Source organism: Lepisosteus oculatus, chromosome 6 (assembly GCF_040954835.1).
Source record: "Lepisosteus oculatus isolate fLepOcu1 chromosome 6, fLepOcu1.hap2, whole genome shotgun sequence".
Lineage (NCBI taxonomy): Eukaryota > Metazoa > Chordata > Actinopteri > Semionotiformes > Lepisosteidae > Lepisosteus > Lepisosteus oculatus.
In genome coordinates this window covers 15,421,145-15,443,912 of record NC_090701.1, presented here as the reverse complement: position 1 = coordinate 15,443,912, position 22,768 = coordinate 15,421,145, and the positions used below count along the sequence as shown (strand labels likewise).

General features: G+C 34.4%; 1 long non-coding RNA gene across 1 annotated transcript in view; it reads left to right on the top strand.

Annotated features, from left to right (window-relative positions):
* The window catches only part of LOC107078269 (uncharacterized), an 87,832-nt gene extending 65,753 nt beyond the window's left edge, over positions 1-22,079 (top strand). The window contains exon 4 of the long non-coding RNA XR_011189862.1: positions 21,268-22,079. This is a non-coding gene — a long non-coding RNA (uncharacterized lncRNA). The remainder of the gene's footprint in view (positions 1-21,267) is intronic.
* Positions 22,080-22,768: the final 689 nt, after the last annotated feature.

Sequence of the window (22,768 nt, the reverse complement as noted above, 5' to 3'; positions counted from 1 at the left end):
AAGAGTAACGGTTACCGTAATGCATTAATTCAGAGTGCATCTGCAGAAAACTGTGAGGCACTGTAGCAAAATGACGACAATACAAATCAGTAGCAGTGACATTTGAGAGCTGGAACTGTTGCTGGCTTTGTCGGAGAGATGATAACATTCCCAGGGGTTAAACAGAGTAAGCTGTATGCTTCGTTTTCTTATATAAAACCTAAACCCTGGGGATAATGGCATTTGTACAAATAAATCCCATTTGTGCTTTTATCACCATTCTACACCTGGCTGTGGAAAATGTCTTGGAAATAAATAAAGCCATCAGGAAAACAAGTTATAAAAGCCATTCACTAGGCCAGCTGTACAATAACCTAGACAAACCTGAGGTACTCATCAGGTCACATGGAGCTCCTAAATCAGTGGGGGGAAAAAAAATAATAAGAACCATTGTATAGGAGGATTGTATATATAAATATTTTTTCCCCTATTGTATAAGTTTTAATATGTTGGGTCACTAGGTTTTCTAGCATTCACCGTTCTGGATTTTTTTTTCTTGCTCTTCTGTAGATCCTACTAAATATCACAGTGCAACTATTTCAAATACCTCCCATTTCTTAGTAAATGGATCAGGGACGCTTTTGAAAAAGGTTAAAACTATCAGTTTTCACAAAGTATATAAACTTAATGTGGTCAGAAGGAGCACGTAAAAACGTTTCCAAAATAACCACGTGTAAGACTTTGATGCTTAAAATGTTTAGGAAGAAAGTGGAATACTGGTGTGTATTTTATCTTTAAAATACCAATACCAGCTATATACAGTTCACCTAATGTTTATGGTCCTAAATTAATCGTTTATGACCATCAGATGCGTTATGCTCCTCTTCTTTTTATGATCAGCTACTAAAATTTCCCTTTAGTTGTAAAGTTCCATATAAATATTCAATACTAAGAGGATTAAAATGTGCACAGTAAAGAGATTAAATCTTTTCACTACTGACCAATGCGCCATGAGTGACCCTGTCGGTCATTTTGGCCAGCCAATCACGTACTGCGATACGCCGCGGTGGCTTGTGGGTAGTTGCATGCAGTATGCGCTTGTACCACGAAGTTTGAATGGCTGCATCTGTATCAAAGGAGGGTTGCAGTACTAGACGGAATGGACCATAAGATTTTTGTGTAGCAAATGGAGATGATTGGTCTTTCCAAGAATGTAATGGGATGGATGAAATGTCAAGATTCATGAAGTTACTACTGAAATGACTAGTTTAACAGTATAAGCAAGTCCCAAACGCATCCAATTTCCAAAAATGGATATAAAAACAACTATAACGGAACATACTTCAAGATGTAAGAAGCAATTCATACTGCTTTGCATGAGGATGTTTGTTAATATTTATATATCTTAATTTTATTTATGTATAAGATTCACATCAATGACAAATATTTCTTCAATGTAAAAATTCAATTACTCTTTCTCATTACAACAGGTGGTGTAAAATTACAATACCATATACAGTACAAGCATGTCTTCTGCAAACATTTTGGTTGCATGGAAATCACATTCATGAGAATACAGGAACTAAATTATCAGGAACAGAGATCTTCAATCACATTTCAATATTTTCTAAAGATTGAAAAGCTAGATTTAGTCTGAAAAGTAGTTTCTAAGATATGAGTCTGTAACTATTTGCTTTTCAATGGGTTTCTATGAAATATTGCAATTATTTTCTTGATCCATACACAAAATATTTTGTTTCAAGACTCATAAATTCTTCAGCTTTAAAATGCTTTATTTTAGTTTATTTCGTGTCATATGAATAAACATTTTTGTCAACATTTACATTTGTTGGTTTTAATCTTTTTTTCATAGTTCAGGGAAGGAGTGGCAACTTTTTCAGACATTTTCTAAATTATTTATTCTCTATCTTTTTCCATCTGTTCCTTGTTTATGGTTTCCTTGAAATGTGAATACCTCAGCATTAGGTACAGTACTTACAGTACATACTGTATTTTTAAACGTTTGCAATAATTAGAACTTTTTAAATGTAAGGGAAATGGATGAGATACTATATAAATCTCGGGTGATTCCAAGAAAAAATACTCAGAAAATGCCTCTGGCTAAGCAAAGGCAAAGTTTTAAAATCAAATAGTATGAATCTAGAAGAGACAGAACTGTTATGGTTACCAGAAACATTAAAAACTCATGTGGTGATATTTTACCTATTGCGTTTAAGAAAATAAGCTGCTCAAGGGACTCTGCAAAAGCAGAGTAAAAATAGACCATTAAGGGCTTACTTCTCTTAGCTCAAATCATGATGTCCAACATTGCTGATAAATACAACATACAAGAAATTATAAAAAGCATATTTTTTATGCTCTGTACTGTATATGCACATTATATTTGTATTTATTAGCACTCAACTAGTTATCTTTCAATATGTGACTTAAAGGATACCATTAAAACTGTCACCAAAAGGCCTGACTGGTATCTCAAATGTTACGTTAGTCACAAATAAATCCCTTAATTATGGCTAAAATAAAGCATTATGAAATTCACCACCCAGACCTAATGTACTGTGCATGGTCAATCTTTTTCAGATTAAATGTTGATAAATGGAAATTGCCTCAGTGGGAAGGTCATTGTAAATCTCATCCTGAGATCTTCTGAAATTTAAGAAGACTTTTGAAATAGTTTAGCAGGTCAAAGCCAGCCCTCTGCTGAAAGTCAAAGTCTGTCATAAGCATCCTCATGATCACATTTGTTTTTTTCCTTAGATAATAATTCCACAAAAGCTTCAGCATACTGTATATTGACTTTGACATTGACATCAATCAAAGACCACTGTAGGCACAGTAACCGAGTTAATTAAAACAATGATTCAGACAGGGAATACAATTCTTAAATAAAAGGAAAACTGTTTTATGTCAGGATGCAGATGGAACAGAAGAAAACATGTTGTCTTTATTTTATATTATGACCAAAGCATCACTATTCTTTTTTTTTAGTCAGTAGTGCTAGTAATCAATAGGTTTTGCAGTCCCTAGTTATTTGGCAACATTCTTTTATGATATGCAGTATATATAATGTGTATATAGGGGTATATAATACTGTAAATGGCACTGTATATACAGCATTTATACCTGCAAAAAAATAAATTTACTTTAACCAGATATTCCGTACAAGGAGAATTCAGTTGTATTCTAGTCACAAAGCCTAGAAGTGCTTTTAAGTCAAATACTCACTCACTTCTGAGAAAAGACTCAAATTTAATCAGAATGTTTCTGGAAATATATTTTCAGTTTTGCAGCAGAAAGTTAATTTTCCTTCGCTCACTTCATTTATAAATCACATAGGTGTTTTTTCTATTTAAATTCTAGCATCATATCTCAATATAGTCTCTTATCATGCATCATATCAGAAAAATGCTTTTCCCAGAAATTAATTCAATTACCATTTCTGTTGAGCAGTGGTCTCACTGACCTCTGTTTTGCCATATCACCATGGAGATGGTCTTTCTCAAAGCTTACTCCACATTTGTTGGAAGAAAGCAAATGTGATATTTAAGACTTTTCTCTTCACAATATCAGAGGTACTGTTTATGAGGCTTCACAAAATAGTGAGTCCTAAAGATTTAGCATTTCTTTGCAGAACTTTTCTGATATACTGAGAGGTATTATAACCATACAAATGCTGTCTGTTTCTTTTGTATTATGTGGTATCTCATGGAAAAAGTCATTTGAATCATAGGGAGATATGGCAAAGCATTATAAACCACAGAATATCAGCAAATAAAATGAATTGTATACATATGGCCAACCAACATAATTTGCCATCATAAAACTTTAATAAAGTTGTCCAGACAGTAATTACTGTGACATCCAGAGTATTGCTAAAGTGTGCAAAATTCTGTTTATCCAAGGGAATATAGGCCTCTGTTTACAAAATGGCATTTAAACAACATTATGTAGACTGCAGTTCAGAATGAGCTTTTAAGAAGCTTGTTAGAAAAGGTTTTTTTTTCCTATGCTGACATAATAGTTTACTTTCTGTAATAAATATAATTTGGTTTTATTAGAAAAGAGCTTACCATAGTATACGGAGATGCACTAAAAGTGCAACAAATAAATGTGCTGGAACTAGTAGCATTTGTAGGGTTTTAAGTGTATTTTATATAAAGTAATTTTATAATTGAGGTAGGAAGTCTTGAGTATATTGTAGCATTTAAGAATGTTGCCTTTCTAAATATTACAAACGTACAGCACCGCTCTGTCCCTTAGTGGGTGTTTCTACTTGGGGGGGGGGGGGGGGAATCATATTATTCACCTATTTAAAGTGTCCCAGAGAATGGGTAATTTCGTTTTTCCCCAAAGTGAACTTTAGCTTTTAACTCAATTTTACCATCATAATTGATAGCTCCATGGCTGTGCTTCTATAGTGATTATTGTGATGTTCTGCAAGCTGAAAGGAAATTTCAGGCATTGTCAGTATTACTGTTGTATCACTGTTTTGTTTAGAAAATGGCCACGTTCTTGTATTCATTTGTATGCTGTACAGTTGATTAAATACATATTACCAACACGGTGTGACATTCCAAAAACCAAGCTCCTTTTGCACCCTGTGCATGAATAAAGTTAAAGTATAAAGTTAACTACAGGTACTACTATCTGGTCAAGAAACACAACAGGTAAATAGTAAATACAGTAGTTTCAAAAAATTAATTCTCCAGATACTATATCACTAAACGTTAGTTTTAGAAAAAATGCAAGTAAATGAAAACGTTGTAAGGTGAAAAAATGTAGAGGGCAGATATAATTCTAGCAGACTAAGTGTAATGGAGATAAAAGGTGTCAGGAAATTACAAGATCCAGAATTCTTAGTTGTCAGGAAAGGAAATAATTCCCAGATGAACTCTTTTACCTTACTTTACCACTGAAAACAAACCCCGAAATGTTTTTGAGAGAAGTAACTAGATTTTTTGGAAACCTGACCTATTCCTGTGCAGGGAAACTTGCCTTGTATTTTGACCCTGATTGGAAAAAGGAGAAAAGAAAAACCGAAGAATTGAAAGGAACCATCTGGTAAAGCATTTGTTTTCTGTTTGTCTTGTAGATTTTACATGCTGGTACACAATTTAGCTTCCCAGCTGCTTGTAGTAAACCAATAAAAAAAATGCTAGCTAGGTTTTCCTTTTGTTTGGGTGGTTTTGGCTTGTATTTTGTTTCAGGCACACAATAGATGAGGTCCTGCAGATTCCAGTTATTTACTAATTTCTGTTTGGATCTTGGAGTTTTAGTGTTGTGAACATCCAACTTAAAATGCAAAATAAAATAATGTAACAATCTTTCCCTCAGTGTTTCACAATATGCTCAAATAATTGCATATTCTTACAATTTGTTGTTTCACTTTCTCCCTGTAAACATCTTAAAATGAAATGCTGCATATTTAATCCTCTAATACTTTAGAAAGTAATAGTTTCACAAGTCTCACAAAGTTTATAGTCACTTCTTGATGCCATCTTGACTATTACTGGGTATGAAAGGAAGCAGGGCATTCAGTGGTTTTCCATCACAGGAAAACTTTTGTGGTGACCATCATGAAGAAGTACAAAGCTAATCGGATAGTTGCAACCCCATCAGAAAGGTTATGCAAGAAAGATTTAGCCAAATCCAGAAGTCTGCCAGAAGATTTAGCCAAAGTGCCAGAAGTCTAGTCTGGGACAATAATTCATGCTCAACAGCATCAACTGGGAATCTTCAACATACTGTCATAATCTGACTAGTAATTGAAGCTGAGCTCACAGATCTGGGGCATGTAACAGGGTCCATTGCAAAAACAAAAAGAAAAGACATTAATTTGCTGCACAACATCCCAAGTCAAAGGGTTCCATATGATGTAGCTGGATTGAGCAGTCACACTAGCAGCATGATTAGCATAAAATGGTCAACTTTGTTGAAAATGTACCGTGACCAAATATTTACTTCACATGAAAACTGGAGACAAACATTCAAGTTTGACATTAGTCCTTGAGTTGCATGTGTAAACTGTAGACTAATTTACTTAAAACATGCATTAATTGGGGCAGACTGCATAATTTCAAGATGTCAAGATTTTGCCATAAGTGACTACAGTCAAGTACTAAGTATTCTTTCAAGTTGGAATATCCCAACAAGGTGCAGCAGGCTACGGTAGAATTCAGAGAATAACCATTAGTGCACTTCAGAAACATCACAATGCCAATTATAATGTTAAAGATGGAGAACATGATGTCCATCTGGAATGATGCCAGCTCAAAGCAAATGGATCAGGGTTATGGAACTCTGTAATTGATTTTAGACAGCAGCTGCACCAGACAACACTGCCTAGCAACGAAAGAATCCATCATCATCAACAATGTGAACATGGCTTTGCAGATTTAATTTTCATATCCCAGTGAGATATTATGGGTAGTGAGATGTAGAACGTGAAGATTTGTATGTTTGATGAGTATACACTTTATTGGTAAGGCTTGTTTCAGCATAAATTCAGTTTATTTCTAATATCTCAAATATTGAATTATTTATTGCATTTTAGTGTACTGCTCCTTCTTTGGGGCAGTATAGCTTTCTTTCTCTGTTTAATGATGTCAGTAATTGAGCTCTATTTTATTAAAACATGTGCAATAGAATACAGGAAATTGCAGTTATATTCAAGAACTCTGCAAGATAAAGTTTGTTTGAGCTAGAACTTATTGGGATTCCACAGATTTTTTATTTTACTTCTGATTAACTTTTAGTTATTTGTTAAGTACTGAAGGTAAAAGCTATATTTGTAACAGTTTTCTGCTGCTTTGGAAATAATTTTGATGTAGTTTTTTTAATACAATTCTTCTATACTTTTTGTAATTTCTTTGCATAAGTAGCATAATATTTACATACCGCATAATTAGTGTTGCCTCCTTCAGCATATTTAGCTATTTTCAAAACTAAGGTTTTAGCAAATATGATTTTGATAAGACCAAATTCTTAATGTCTTAAAGAAATCTGTATTTTTTTGCAATAGTTAACAAGAACAATATTGAATTGCAGTATACTTTATTACAGTGAAGTGATCTTTTAATATGAAGTTTTAACAATCTGTGCTGGCTTGCACTGTAAGTTAGTATGCACAAAGAATGTTATGCTGAAACAACTGAACTGTTGAAAGGCTACTTGTATTAGCAGAACTAAGCTAACTTTAAACAGCAAATGACTTAAATTGCTTATTGAAAGTGGTATTCTCTCTTATACCTAGACTGGTACTTTCGATGTGTCTTTTAACTCTGCACACATAACTTTATCGAATTATTTAATGCATGATTATAATTTAGACAGAATTCAAAACCTGAAAAATGACACAGTATGATATAGACAAGCATTAAGCGTTACATGCAGGTAGTAAAAACATACTGTAAACGGCAAATACAGTATATAATGGGAAATAATGAGCTTCAAACTGGTTTTGAAATACTTTATTTTGGTTGATTTTATATTGAGACAATTTTTATCCTTTAGATAATATGTAGAAACAAGAAAAAAGGCAATCAGTGTGTTAGGCTATGCAGTTAGAAGCACATAATTTAAATTAAGAGGTGTTCAAATTATACATTGTACTTGTAAGACCTCATTTAGAATAGTGTACAATTCTGGCCATCATGATAAAAAATATTACTGCTCTAAACTCACCCCAGAGACAAGCAACAAGACACATTCCTAGGATTAAAGGAATATCCTAGACTGACAGGACAAAGAACTAAACCTTTTAAGTATTGAACAAAGAAGAAGATCAAGGGGTTTGATTCAAGGATTCAAAATCCTAATGGCCATTGACAAAGTTAACTTAATTGATTTCTTCAGAATTAGCAGTGAAACATGGACCAGTGGACTCAAGATGAAACGAAAACAGTAGGTGCGTTTTAAATCTTTTTTTGTACAAATGGTTGAGGAATTGATTAAAATAATTCTGGATTGATTAAAATTATGGATTACACTGCTCAGTTACCATCACTTCTTTCAAGAAATGGCTGAATGAGATCCGTGGATCCAATAGCTTCTTAAAATCAAATAAGCTACAATACATTGGCTACATGGTCTTTTCTTGCAAACATCATGTCCATATGCAATATGGGATGAGTTGTAATAAATATTCTTAGTTTCTCAGACAAAAATCAATTGCCAGTTTGTCTCACTATAACATACACACAGCATTTTTGAACTCGTGTCATTTAGTGTAATCAAAAAATAACTAATTTTTGTGGGTAATTATTTAATCTTAGTTATGATTGATCGATTTTTAATGTACTTAGACTTTTCCCCTGCCATCTACGCTGTCATTAATGCATTTTTTCATTTCTTCAAATAGTCATTAAATCTTTGACTTTATTTTTATGACAATTGAGTGCAATTTTTTTCCATTAAGCATGACTGAAAGATAGTGTTCAATTGCTCATGAGCGCTTAAATTACTTTTCTTTCTAATGACAGTTCTGCTGTATTATATTCCATTATTAAATTTAAATTGTCATTGTTGTAAACATTTTCTTCATCAGGGAATACTTTTCTACATCTTAGAATTCATAGTATTTGTCAATAAGGACAAACATTTCAACTTTCCTTGACTACTGTTTGTGCAACCAACAGTAGATGAAATAAATGAGTTTTCTTTCAATTATTCAATTACATTACTAGTATCCAGATCTGGACAACAAAAGTCTTTCACAAGATCTGGACAAATTCAATTACTGTGATTAAGAAATGAATCTTTATTAATATTTTTACTTTAACCAGTTTGTTTGGAAGGCCAACAGCTTTGCCATATAGATAGATAAATCAGATGGAGACCTATATACAGTAAGTAAGAAGGCTTCTGTAGAGGTCAGAGTGATGAGGTGAGGAAGGTTGTGCAATGAACATTGTATTTGCATCTTAGTGCCAATGATTAGCTGAGATTGGAGTTTATCCCCCCCATACCCCAAACCTTTGTTATGAAGAAATGTTTCCTAATGATGGTAATATTTGGTGCTTCAGGTAGTTTTAGACGTACTTCCTGCCAGTTTAAGAAAAATCTAAGGTAAGTGGTTTACTGTATGTAGTGATTTGCTGACTCTGAACCTTAGTTAACATTTTTTCTTTTTGTTCTTAAGGGTCTCTTTGGTTTGTTTTCTTGCCTTTATTTCAAATGTCTGTTAGCAAGCAAATACTGTTCTCAGAGTTCGTTTTTTTTCTTTTTGGACAAAACTGCAAATACTTACTGTACATATTTGTTTGAGTTAGTTGAGTTAAGTTAGTAATTCAAGAAAAATAAGTTAATCTATTTTGTATACAATATCCTATTGTCCTCTGTTGTAGATAGTCACTGTAGATTCGTCACACATTCGTGTGTGTGCTGAAGGTGCTATGGATAATTTTGTCCTTTTATACTTTGTGATGTATTGTGGGGTCAACAATCTAAACTGCATTAAAGTGGCTGATGCAGTGGCAGCACATCCATTCTTCAGCCCAGACTTGTAAAGCAGCCATAAGCCTGAGGTCTGCAGGTCCATGGCTATATTAGGAGGGGAGAAGTGAGCCCTGCACTTTGTCAAAGTGGCTGCTGTGGCAGAAGTAACCCTTTCTCAGTCTGGAGGCTGGGAATATACCGTTATAATTTACGTCCATACTAAACCTGACACTGAAGTGGCTGTCTACATTCCCCGTCATAAAAACCTGGATGGCTTGAAATTTCCTTCATTTAAACTGACAAGACTGAAGTCATGTTTCTTGGCATCTCCCATCAGATTAATAATCATCAAATTTATACTGCTTTCAACAAGCTTATTCCATACAGTAGTATATCAGTGTGTTTAAAGTCAGACCAATGGAATAGCTGTTTAAACAATTACAGAAATAATCTTTTTGTATCAAATTTTTTGTTGAGTGTGGTTTTGTTGCATTTCATTATTTGGCTAATAAACAACATTTTCTTCCAGAAGGAGCACAAGTATCCTACAATAAAATACAACATTCTGAAATTGAACTTTGGGAATCCTTCAATGGAGATTTTGAAGTTTCCATTGCATCAAGGACATTTTGCGAGACCCATTTGATATTTCATGTCTTTAAAACAGAATACACAATAACCATGGGGGAGGAATGACTTATCCCTTGTTTCTGATCCGAGTCACCACTGAGTCAGTTTGATTTTACCTGTGGGGATACCTAAAAGCAGAAGCAGCTTGAAATTTAAGCTAATGGGGAATTGCTCATCAAATTTGTCATCGGAACTGAAAAACTTAACTTTTATCTGTGCAGCGATCCTTGGCACTAACACAGTAAAGTTATAGAATTGTTTGCCTGTGAGAAAAAATAACAATTAAAAAGCTTTGTTAAAATTAATTTCATGCTATGTATTACACATTTTATCAATATTATTTAACTTTGTATAAGATAACATTAAAACAAACAGCCTTTCTACCCTGATATTTTAGACCGCTGGCTGTGACAAAGATTTATGAGTATTTCTATAATAGCTTAAGCATACATGAACAAGAAGCTCTTTAATAATTCTTAAACTGAATATAGTTTATTTGATGTTGTTTGGTCTAGAGATGGTGTGATAAATATTACAGCTTTCAGAGTGTCAGTGCAAAATTCACATATTCCCTTCAGTTCCTGAATCTTGTCCAGGAGTGTCTCCAAAGCAGGGTTTCTGAATTATTGATTCATTTTTGGACATTCATTTTAATGAACATACTAAAGTTTACAAATGAGAAGACGCAATTTGGCCCATTTATCTCAATTGGTTATTAATTACAGTCCTAGCAAACCATGATTAAAACTTCATGATGTTTTTATAAACATATACTGAAATAATCAGTCCTGCCAAATTAAAATGAAAATACAGAAAAATGTACAGGACATTAATGCTTTTATATACTGTATGTAGCTGTTGTGGGAAATTCTGGACATTTCCAGATACTAATTTTTATACAGTAATTACAGTACCTGTGTCAAAAACTACAGAATAAACAGCAAGTTTTTTCACATGCAAGCTTAATCTGTACTATAAAATCTGTTTTCTCAATTTTGCCATACTCCTGGGTTGTGGTTGGTGAGTTAATGAACAAGATGGGCCAAATGGCCTACTCTTATTTGTTACTGTATGTAGGCTTTGGAACTTAAACTTTTTGCCTGAAGCACTGAGTTTGAGAAAGTCCTACATACAGTAAGACAGATTCTGTTTCTGAAGTGCCTACAGTACCACCGTGCTTTCACTTTATCACGGGAAGACTTCATCAACATGCCTGAATTACTCATTATTCAACAGTAGCCTCTATTCTGGTATCAAACTGAGTTTTTGTATTTGTGACATGCCCTGCCAGGCAGTTAACCCTGTGCACAGAGTTTGTCCTAGTTAAGCTAAACGCTAACCTGGATGTCCCACTGAAGAGAACTGTCAATGTGAGGCTACAGTAGAATGCCTCTTCTCTCCCTAATACTTTGAGCCACATCAGGACTGGAGTGGCATCAAGCCAGCGAAGAAAGGTTTTTACAATGCTTTAGTGGACCCAACGCAGACAATGTTTTGGCTGTGGAACCTTCTTCAGGTGTAAGAAAGATAGGGTAGTCATCCAAAGTAAGCTTGTGCACGTTATTGTTACAATAGTCAGTTAAGGCATGCATCTCCTACTGTACAGTTCATACAATAAGCTTCAACAAGCTTATTAACTTACTGTGCTTGGTGTAAAAAATAATTATCTTGCTCCAACTTAAAAAAAATATTAGCTTCCATTTATTTAATCTAGTTCAAGTTTCACTATTGATTCAGAAGTCCAATGAAGCTTTGTCCATTCCTTAGAAGATCTTAAATACTGAAATCAGATTCTCTGGTAGCCTTCTATGTTTTAAACTAGAAAGATTCACTTGTCCAAGCCTGTAGTGAAAGACGGTGAGGCATTCCTTTGAGCCTGTAAATTGCAAACGGTAATTGAAACGAGATCTTACTAGTGCATTTGCCAATTTGAACAATTTATGTAAATCATCCATTAAAACAATGCACAACTTTTTAATTGCTTCCCCACAATACAGTACAGTATGTAGAAGATGTACTGTAAGGTTTTAAACAAACATTTCTTTTTTATAAGCAAGTTTACTATTTCCCAATTTGTCTCTAATTTGATTTTGGTACTACAGTAGCTTGTAATTCTTTGCACTTGTCTACATTCATTTATACGTTTCACCTCGCCATCAGCCTATTAAATATTACAAAAATGTAGGGAAAAGTTACAAATGAAAAAGTTTATTTAAAGTAACTTATCTTGCAAAAAAGTGATCGAATGATATACAGCCGTTTATTTTAAAGAAGCCAGTATGTCATATTTTGTTTCTCCACATTGTCCAGAAGATGTAAAGCCTGTCATAAAACAAATATAAAACAAAATATCTGTAACTTATAGTACTTAAAATAAGTAGCTTCTTCAAGCACTGTTTCAAATTTGTTTACTGTTTCAAATTTGTTTATCACAGAAAAGAGCAGTATTACATGTGCTACCGTACCTGCATGTAATACTGCTCTTTTCTGTGATAAATGTCATCTCCCAAGTGGTTGCCCATCTAGAATGTTGTCTAAATCAGTATGAATCTGTGAATTTGACTTTATTTGCTAAATAGGTAGTTTGACACTGTAGATTAAAGATGGTGTATAAATCCTTCTTCAGACCTCCATGGTACACGGATTTAAATTTGTTTACTCCTTATTGATTTTTGATAACTAAAGCCTTGAATGTCTTGCCTGCAGCTTGTGAATTATTCTCAATGAGCACCTTTATCAAATATAAATGTACTGCATTATGTGGTTGTATCCATCATTGCTGCTGTTTATTGAAAATTAAAGCTAAATTAGTAGGAGGATTTGCCTATTCTAAACCCCCATTGACTACCTTCAAAAAACTTTAGAAACATAGTTATACAAAAGACATGTTTTTAGTTCTCAATTGTCCTACTTTTCATACCTGAGAGGTGGATTAGCAAATGCCTTACTTTGGGGAAAAAACTTGATTGATTTGATGCCCTGAGATATATACTGTATTCCACTCAAATCAGTTGCATGACTTCTTTAAAGAAAATCTGAACCCTAAACCTAACCTGCCCAAACCCAAAGCTAGGGTTAGGGTTAGGATTCTTAGACAACATAAAGAATGTTTGATGGTATGGCTGTGTTGTAGGATAGAAATAAAATTTAGGAAAAATGATATTTCAATGTTATCTTTACATTTTGTTCTTGCATACAGTATATGGCTCTATAGACTGCTTTGCCCATAATGGGATTGTCTTAATTGCCATCAAAGCAGGAATTAAAAAAAGTGGTTAAACTTTACACTGTTGCATTTCCCATTGAATGCACTGCAATTTTAACAGATACAGCTTAAAATTGTTTGGTATTCCTCTTTAATTTATTTAGCCCTGAAACCGTGAGAACACCATTCAACACAACATTTTCAATAATGGAATACTTGTCAAGAAACAAATTGTACCATAGCTGATAAATTCTTTGGTTTGGAAGGGTTGCATAGTCTTTTCAAACTAATATTTTGATGCCCTGAGTTAGTTTAGGCTCAAATGAGTGGAAAGTTGCATTAATTATTTGAAGAAAGCCTGAACCCTAACCTTAACCTGCCCAAACACATAGCTAGGGTTAGGATTCGTAGTACCAAAACTGATACATTTTCATTGGTTTGGCAAGATTGCTTAGTCTTTTCAAACTAATATTTTGATGCCCTGTTATATTTTTTGCTCAAATGAGGGGAAGGTTGCATTAATTCTTTGATGATAATCTGACCCTAATCTACGTAAACCCTTAGCTAGGGTTAATATAGAAGAGGGGCATTTCCCTTTTATGATCAATGATTCCCATTTATTCACCGATTTATGAACCCTCAATGTATTAATATTTTCTCCAATAAGCCTCGATTGTGGTTTTGTGTTGTAGTGAGCCCAAGCTCTTTTATTATATTTCATTGTGCATTGTCTGTGCAATCAATATCCATCATAGGTCCAAATGTATGAAAACATCTCAGGGTGGTGCTATGAAATCACTGAAAGCAATAACCATGGTAGCAAATGGAAATAATTAAGAGACTGGATAGGGATCAGCAATCAAAAGACATTTGTGTTGCTATAAATTTGGCTAGTTCAATAATCTAAAAGATCTTTTTATAAAAGTACAAGATAGTGTTAATGTTGTGTTGGTGCTGTGGAATTGCATCACATTATAAGGGCAAGATTTATTCTTTATTTCCATATTTTAATGGTTAAGTTGAAGTTTGAAAAGTAAGTAATTGTTTTTTCTTTTAGAAAAATGTGAAGTCACTCTTCTTTAAGGATCCAGTTGACATTGAAGCAACTGTCAGGAGAGATTTGTGGAAAGAAAGTGTATTCAAGATTAACACAAGCTACATTCAACACAGAGTACCAACAAATTACCTTCTCAAATAAAACAATACAACTGCAGTTCTTTTTTTCCCCTTTACTGCAGCATGTATATTTTAATGTGAAATTAAAGTGTACAGACACTTTAATGTGTAGGAGTGAGCACTCTTTTCTAGTTCAGGTTGTATTTTTGTTAAAAAAGAGATGTAAATTCTTACAAAGAAACAAGTTCTACTGAGAAGTGATGCTGGGACTGTAGACTGCAGCACACAGCTGGAGAGAAAACAGTCTTAAAAGGATATGGAAAATACAATGACAGCAACGCTTTTTACCCCAGGCATTAGGTTATATTACTCTGGAGGCGCACAGTGTGTAAAAGAAGCAGTCTAATAATAAACATCCCATGAGGCACTTTAATCCAAAAACCCTTTCTCAACGTGAGTTTCTAGTACTAAAAACATCATTAGTTGCTTGGTCTACAGCAATGACAGGGGCCCCCAAATTAATCAAAACAGACCATACAAACTATAACTCATCTGCACTTTTACCAAGAGGATCATATTTAATAAATACACTTTTTAAATGCCTGGGATTCTACATTATACAGGAAATCAGATAAAGCATCAGGAAAATGAAAGTTCACTGGGGTGCTGATATCATTATGAACTCTGTAAACAGAGTAAAGAGCATGATGACTATGGTTATCAATGGTACACCATAGTAAAGTAACGAAGGGCACAATTTTATTTTCAGAAGCTTACAACACAGTCCCAAATACTGTTAATGTTTAAACCATTCACAGTAATGTAGCCTATTTACTGATGCCTTCCTATTGACCTGGTTTGAGCCCAGTTTGTACAGTACTGTATATTAGTGCTTTCAAACCCTTTTAATGAATTTCAACTCTTAAATTCATCTGTGACAAACCTACAGTACATAACTATGAACATGTTTCTCAAGAAAATGCCAGAGGAGTCACAAAAATAAAATGTTTTGCATAACCTACACCTTGCCTGTAAAATTTTTAGGATCTTTTCTAAAAGCTCTCTGGGGTTTCATCAATGATATAGCATAGTTAGAATAACCTTACTGTACAGTACATCAATCCATTGTCAGAAGGTCTCTCATTCTTTATCCTATCGTACTTGCATAGAGTGTAAGAAGGGACGAAGACCTTAGAATTGCTCTTCCCAGGAATGGGATACCAGTCCAGTGCAGGACCGGAACAATCTGAAATAGCCAAGCACAGATTTTCACACTAATTGAGGTACAAATTCAGTCATTTAAACTATGAGGTTTTAAAGTTTCAATTGTAGGAAACCTGCTAGAGTTTACATAATGTCTGAAATTCTCTAAGTAGAATAACAAAAGCACTGGAAATGGTTGCTACTTAATTATCAGTAACTTATTCATGGTGTATTTCACGGGGGAAAGCATAGGGCTGTGAATAATTGAGGGAGTGTACTGTAATCAATTTGTATTTAAAATATTCAGACTTGTTCTTTTTAATACGTTTCTTGTTGAAGTTTTCTCTCATTTCTTCTATACAATATCCACATACATTTCTTAGTGAACTTTGACTCTGCCACAGATAATCAGATGGTGAAATTGGCAAAGAAATTATGAGCCCAGAAGTTAAACCCATAGCCATCTTACTGCACTGTTAATAGTTTTGTTGTGAATTTAATACACAAAATAGTTGGTTCAAATGTTAAACATCAAGCAATCCTTTCCAAATTAAAGATAAAAATGTAATATTTAAATATTTAACTTTCTTTGGAAAGTTTAATATTTAAAATACCAACTAACTAAAGCCTTTCAGACGTGATGACTGAAAAGAACTGAGAGCTAACTAGTTATTTTCTGCCAGGTCAGAGAAAGTGAAAGTATGGTAAAGAATGACATAAACAGGCCTATTTGTTGCAGAGCCCCTGACTGATAATACATTTCTAAATGCCAGGGCAGCTTCACAAATGTTTGGATTACATTTAAGTTTACATTTTAAAAACACACAACTGGAGAAAGTTTGGGGCTCATTAAGAAATACAGTAGTTGTCCAATTATTTTAGAAATGTTTGTTCATAAAATACTCTATTGTTCTGTATACTAGATTTTAAATGAAATGTCTTCATAGCAGATGCAAGTACAGCAATTCTAAAGATGTTTGTGCATAATATGATGCCAAGAAAATTAAAATGAAACACTGTTGAAGAATAAGAAAGAACTTCTATAAAATAGTCTTAAATGTATTGCAAGAAAAACAAAAAGTTTGATATAACCTATGAAATGGTCTCTAGTGGGATCTAACATAACACCAACTGTTCAACAGAATTAATAGTGTGCTTCATGGTTCCATTAACAGTTAAGTCTGTACAAACATTTACTGTATAATTTGTAAAGTCATTAAGATATAAATAGAATTACTACTTGAAAACATTATTGAGGCCCTCAAGAGATATTGGAGTAGTGTGTGGGACAGAACCATTAGTAAAAGACAGATTACCATCTGCTTTTGGTGCTACGAGACATCTGACCCTCTACCTCATGTGTGGTCTGTGCAAGTAAGTAGAGAATACATTAATATTGCATGATCTGCCTCTATCATTGCAAATTATTTAGCTGCATGCTTCTGTTTTGCTTGAAACAAACTTTCTTAGTCTCATATAGTATATTTTAGGACTTGACTAGCTAACCAAAATGAACAAGATCTCGATGGAGCCTCCAAGAGTGAATTTATGTATTGTGTTGAAAGTAAATATGACACTATATAATCCACAACATCAGATATTTAACTTTTCAGCAGGGGTCTGGATTCACATCCCAAGTGGGCACTGCAATTGTACCCATGAGCAAAATGCTTCTCTGAGTGCTCTAGCAAATACCCTGCTGTATAAATCAAAACCAAATAATTTTGGATAATGGTTTAAGCTAAATAAAGTCATTATTGTATCATTAATCATATGCTCATTTTTTTTTCTTCCGTTACAATTAGCCTCAGTAGGGTGGATGGGCTATAGCCAGAATTTTCCAAGTGGTGTAATTGGGTGGACTTCAGTTTCCTGCAGGGAAATCAGTGAGAGATGTTCCACTTTGCCAGTAGTTGCTAAGAATCTCCTTACAAACTTGACAATGACTCTGACAGGTGGTTATGGTGGAGGAGTTTGTTCACAGGTCCTGATTCTCACAGTGAGGTGTAATGATTGTCTGAAGTTGATAAAGAATTGCTAATTTAAAAAAATGCAGTATTATATTTCCACCTTTGTTGTTTAAAACATGTGGATAATAGATTAACATGTTATTAATGGAATCAAGGTTATCCATACGAGATAAATACTTTTTAGCTTTATCAGGAAAGTATGTGGTTTCTTATTATATAAAGTATCTAGCAGGTTAGTAGAAGAAGGGAATCTGTCACTTCTATTTCAATCTTTAAGGTGTATTGTTCCCACTGGAACACTGCCGAGTGAGTTAGTGTTGCCATGTCAGACAGACACCTCCACTCACCAGTCTGTGATGGATGCCAAAAAAAGTCTTCTAACAGGACACCTATATCACCTGTGAGCACTTTATAACCATGCCTGCCTCAGGTGGTTCAGGACATTTAAGGCATTTTAAGGTCTCCTCTCAGAATATTCATGGTATAGAGTTCGTTCTGCGGGTTCCTTGGAGCGTCTTGAGTTTATACTTCCTGTGTTTCCTCTCATGCTTGCTTTTGATTCCTGATCCTGCTTTTTTCTCTACTATGTCTCTTGGATCACCCCTATGCTCGTTACTCTCTATAGTGTCTGTCTCGGCTTGGCCCCTGGCTTGCTTTGACCTTGTCGCCCGGATATTCCCTTTGTGCTTCTATTGTGTCTCAGCTTTGAACCTTGCTAGTTTTGAAGAATTACCCTGCACTGTTTGCCTACATTATGTTCTGCTTGTGGCCCTAGCCTGCTACCACACTGTGCTGCTTGCAGCTGCTTTTTTGTTTCTCTTGCCCTGCATGTGGGACCACTTTATTTATCAGACTGCCACTTAGTTTCACCTTAAAGCTGCAGATACTGCATGACAGTACTATTCTCTTAGTTATGCAGAGTGTCAATTAACGTTCACTTGAAAGTGATTAAGAAGGCTGTGAATGAAAAATATTTATGGGAAGTATAACCTTAAGCAGTAAATGTATTAAGAGGATTGAAGAGAAATAAGCTGTATTTATTCTCCAAGATTTTGGGGAATGGATGACAGAGTCCTATAGCAGTGGTATGACTTGACTGAATCATTCATGCAGACAAATGGATTTGTTTAAGAAGCAATTAATAAACTAGTGTACAAGCCTTAAAGAAGATTGGCAATAAATACTTGCAGTACAAGAAAGCTAATGCAGTGCTCTGAAACTTTACAGTTTATAATCTGCAACGATATGATATTATGAAGTAGAAGAGCATTATTTCACCACATACTGTATAATAGTTGGTAAACATGGAACAATTAGCTAAAACCTCAAATTTGCCACCAGACTAGGCAACGTCTCCCATACTGTTCCTGGCATATGAACTGTTTATAATATACAGTACTTGGTCTAACAGATAAAGTATTTTCCCTTACCAGTTAAGGTTTCAGTGCACAAATACTGAACATTGTTGTTCAAAAGGGTTTCTCAGAAATGTCCCTGCAAATGTCCTTCTACTTCATGATAATGCTAGAATGCTTATTGTGCAACTGGGAAGGCAACAGCTTGAAAGATGACTGTTGTAAATATTCACAGCCTTTAGTCACTGCTGTCTGCTGAAACACAATGTACTGAGCTTCCTCACATGCCCTGCTGTCAATCTCTAGCACTATAGTGACTTTAATCAATTAACAGTTTTGAAAAGTTGCTACTGTATGTGGCAACATTTTAAAATGCTAGCACAGCAAGCCCACAACAAGTCTTTGCCAAGCCCACATGGCGCCTCTTCCTTTACTGTAGAGGCCACACATTGTGATGGAGTGGAATGTAAAATCGTGCAATAAGTGGTGTTATATTTGTCACCTGGCACATACAGTGTAACACGAATAAAAATCTAACTGATGCACATGCACATTATTTCATTATTAGTACTTTTTTTTCAAAAAATGGTAATTGTTTCATTGTAATGTCTACCTACTTCCAGTATGCAGGCATTTAAGCTATTTAGATGTTTTTGTACAGTCTAAAAAGTAGATTTATTTCAGTGATAAAAAAAGTGCAGAGCAACAACATCACTTTTGGCATTTCCTCCGCAGACTAAATGTCTACACTAAATTTAGCCCCAGCCCACTGCACTCCCCACCCCGTATATTTTGTTCTTTGATGTACCACATTTGAAAATCCCTGCTAAGTATACTAAAGTATGTAGAGTATAATTACTGGGGGGCAACGTTTTTCCAAAAATAGGAAAAATGACACCAAGCAGTATTATAGTTTTTGGAAATCAGTTATTAAGGCTGGAAGTCTGTTACAGAGGAATGTATCAAAATAACACAGACAAGTAAATGGAAATTTGTTTGAGACACATGTTTTGTAAAACCACAAGTCTGAAAACTATATGGATGGCTTATTTTTAATATAAAAAAAGTCCAAGTACCAAACTATTCTTGTTTTAACAACATTAAGGTGTACTAAAAGTGATTACCTTAATTTTAGTTTCAGATGGTTAATCTCCTAAAATGAAAAGCTTCATTTTCTACAAATTGTAATCAATACATGCTTTTAATATCTTGTCTGCAACTACTGGGACAGTGAAGAAGAATTTGTTCTTTGATATACAGTGTCTAGTAACCATCAGTAATTCATTACAATCAATGGAGAGGCTGTTCTGCCTCATGGAGAGTGTGTGACATCGGACAGAAAAATAAAATAAGCCACTCTAAATGTTAATAAAATAAAGGTTGCCTTCTCTCACAAAACTTCTGTGAACATTCTAGCTACTACATCTGGCAACAAGGATAAAGTGGCTTTGACTGCGTCAGACTACAAGTAGATTTTACTGTAGCTTCAGGGATCTACAATTGCCAATGGAGATGCCCTGAGCTGACTCCCATTGCCTATTCCTACTTAACAAGTTCCATTACCTCTCGTAGGTTGTTTGTGCTGTGGGGCTGCATATGGTCAGGGAAAGATTTAATGGGACACAATAATCCCCTTGTCATCGCTTGCAGTTCGGGTAGTGCATCCCAGACCTCTAGAATAACTAAACAAAATCAGAAAAGTATGAATAAACTTAACATTCTGTTTTCATCTTAGCATTTCAGGGCAGCAAACACAAGTTTAGGATTTAAATACAGTATCTCTAAAAATCCGTTATAACTGTATTAGTTTGCAGTTTTTTCACATTTGTATGGTTATGTTTACTGTATTAATGTAAACATATCTTAAAAAACAATAAATAGGTAGTCCACTTTTGAATTGATGACAGAAAAATAGGATGACAATCATAGCATATTTTAGTTTTTTGCAGAAAACAATGGAGCTTGAAAAGTACCTCTGTAATAAAGCACATCTTAAATGGAGAATACATATTGTACATTATGGCCCCTGGGGGGGGAAGACTGTCTTCATAGCTGCCGTGTAAACTGTTTGGTTTGTCTGTTATCATACAAAAATGCAACAGCTAAAAAGTTAGTGCATGCAAGATTATAAGACTGTTGTTTTTTATATAGAGTATTCTTCCTCATGTTTCAGGGTTCATCTGTAGGTACACTTTAAGTTTTAGGCCAATGGAGCACTAGTTGTTTAAGTTCCTTGTGTATTCAATTTTGTAACATTAAACAAATCAACTGTACATCTTAGGTTGTTAAAATGATTGTCACTTAAGTGGGTGATCAAACTCATAAAATAGTAATTTGTATTGCTGCCTTGTAGGATTGGGACCCTGGATTCAATTCTTGACCTACAGTAGGATGCAGCCTACATGGAGTCTACAAGACACAGATGCAGACTCCTACAATACTTGCAGGTGAATTGGTTTCTGGGAAAACTGGCCCTGGTGTGAGAGGGTGCATGTCTGTGTGTATACTGCTTTGCCCCTTTGCTTGCTGGGATAGACTCTGTCTCCCTCATGACCCTGTATTGGATGAAGCAGTTAGAAAATGGATGGATAGACATAGTTGGATGGATTAGAATAGCACTTTAAATAGGCAAGACATGACAAAAACTCCAGAGATTTGTTTTGTAATAATTAATAGTGTGGACTTTTATTCAGAAGAAAGGTTCCTTCCATTAATAAAACAGGAGCCATCTACTCCCCTGGGAACAGTTTTGACAAATGGCAAGGACTATGCTTCACAGAAGAATTATTGCTCCTATTGCAGATTAATTATTTTCACATTTATGGTACATTGCTATTTTCAAAAAACTAATTAAGGGTAGGGAAACAAGGTAAGACAAATTCATTTGCTCCCCCTTTTTTTGCTTAATGTCCTTTGGAAACATTGTAAACCCCAATTTGTGAAGCTAAACCCAAATTTTTTAACTAATATGCCATCCATGCTACAGTACATTTACTGTATGTGACATAAAGACACTTAGTGGTAAGTGTAGGTTAACATTTAATATTATTTGGAATTACATAAATTTGTAGTTTTTTCAGGACATAAGATATTTTTTCCATACAATGCAGTATATGCCTTTGATACCTACAGTAGGTCCAGTAACTGATAATTCGCTATATCAAAACGTTCAGAAAAAATATCAGGTCCTAACTGGTCAGTAAAATACCCACTTTATGGTGTTATGAATCATGTTTTAAATATGGCACAATATTTTATTCATTTTTACCATGACAAAATTGCTAGTATTTTAGGAAAGAGAGGCCATAGAGTCTTAGTCTAATACAACCAGTCCATGATTGCTACTGTATATCCTTTTGATAAAATAACTAAGGAGCTAATTGTAGCAGAACTCTAAAATTGAGCAATTTTAAAGACTCAAAAGCTGAATAGCCCTGGACCTAAAAAGAACAGGTAACATCTCAACTCGTATACAGTATAATTGGAAAGAATAATAAAAAAGAAATACAGTAGCATGGTCTGCAAAATTGAAGCTACAGAATAGAACTGGGTGGTATGATCTGAACAGTTACAGTAGTTTTACATTTGTGACAGCGGTCAAAAGCGCAGTGTTTAAGAATGATGAGGAAAAATGTTTAACAAATGCAAGACTAAAGTTACAGTGATGAATGGTGATGGATCTTTGAAGTTTTGCATTTCTCAAACTTTGGCTAGAGATGAAAATTGATTATAACATGTCAGCCAGCAAGCTAAACTCATTTTGTTGTCAATTAAGCCTGACCAGGAATTATTTCAGCCAAGTGCATTTATTGTGAAAAAGAATCACCATTATGGGAAATTAACTATATCACAAA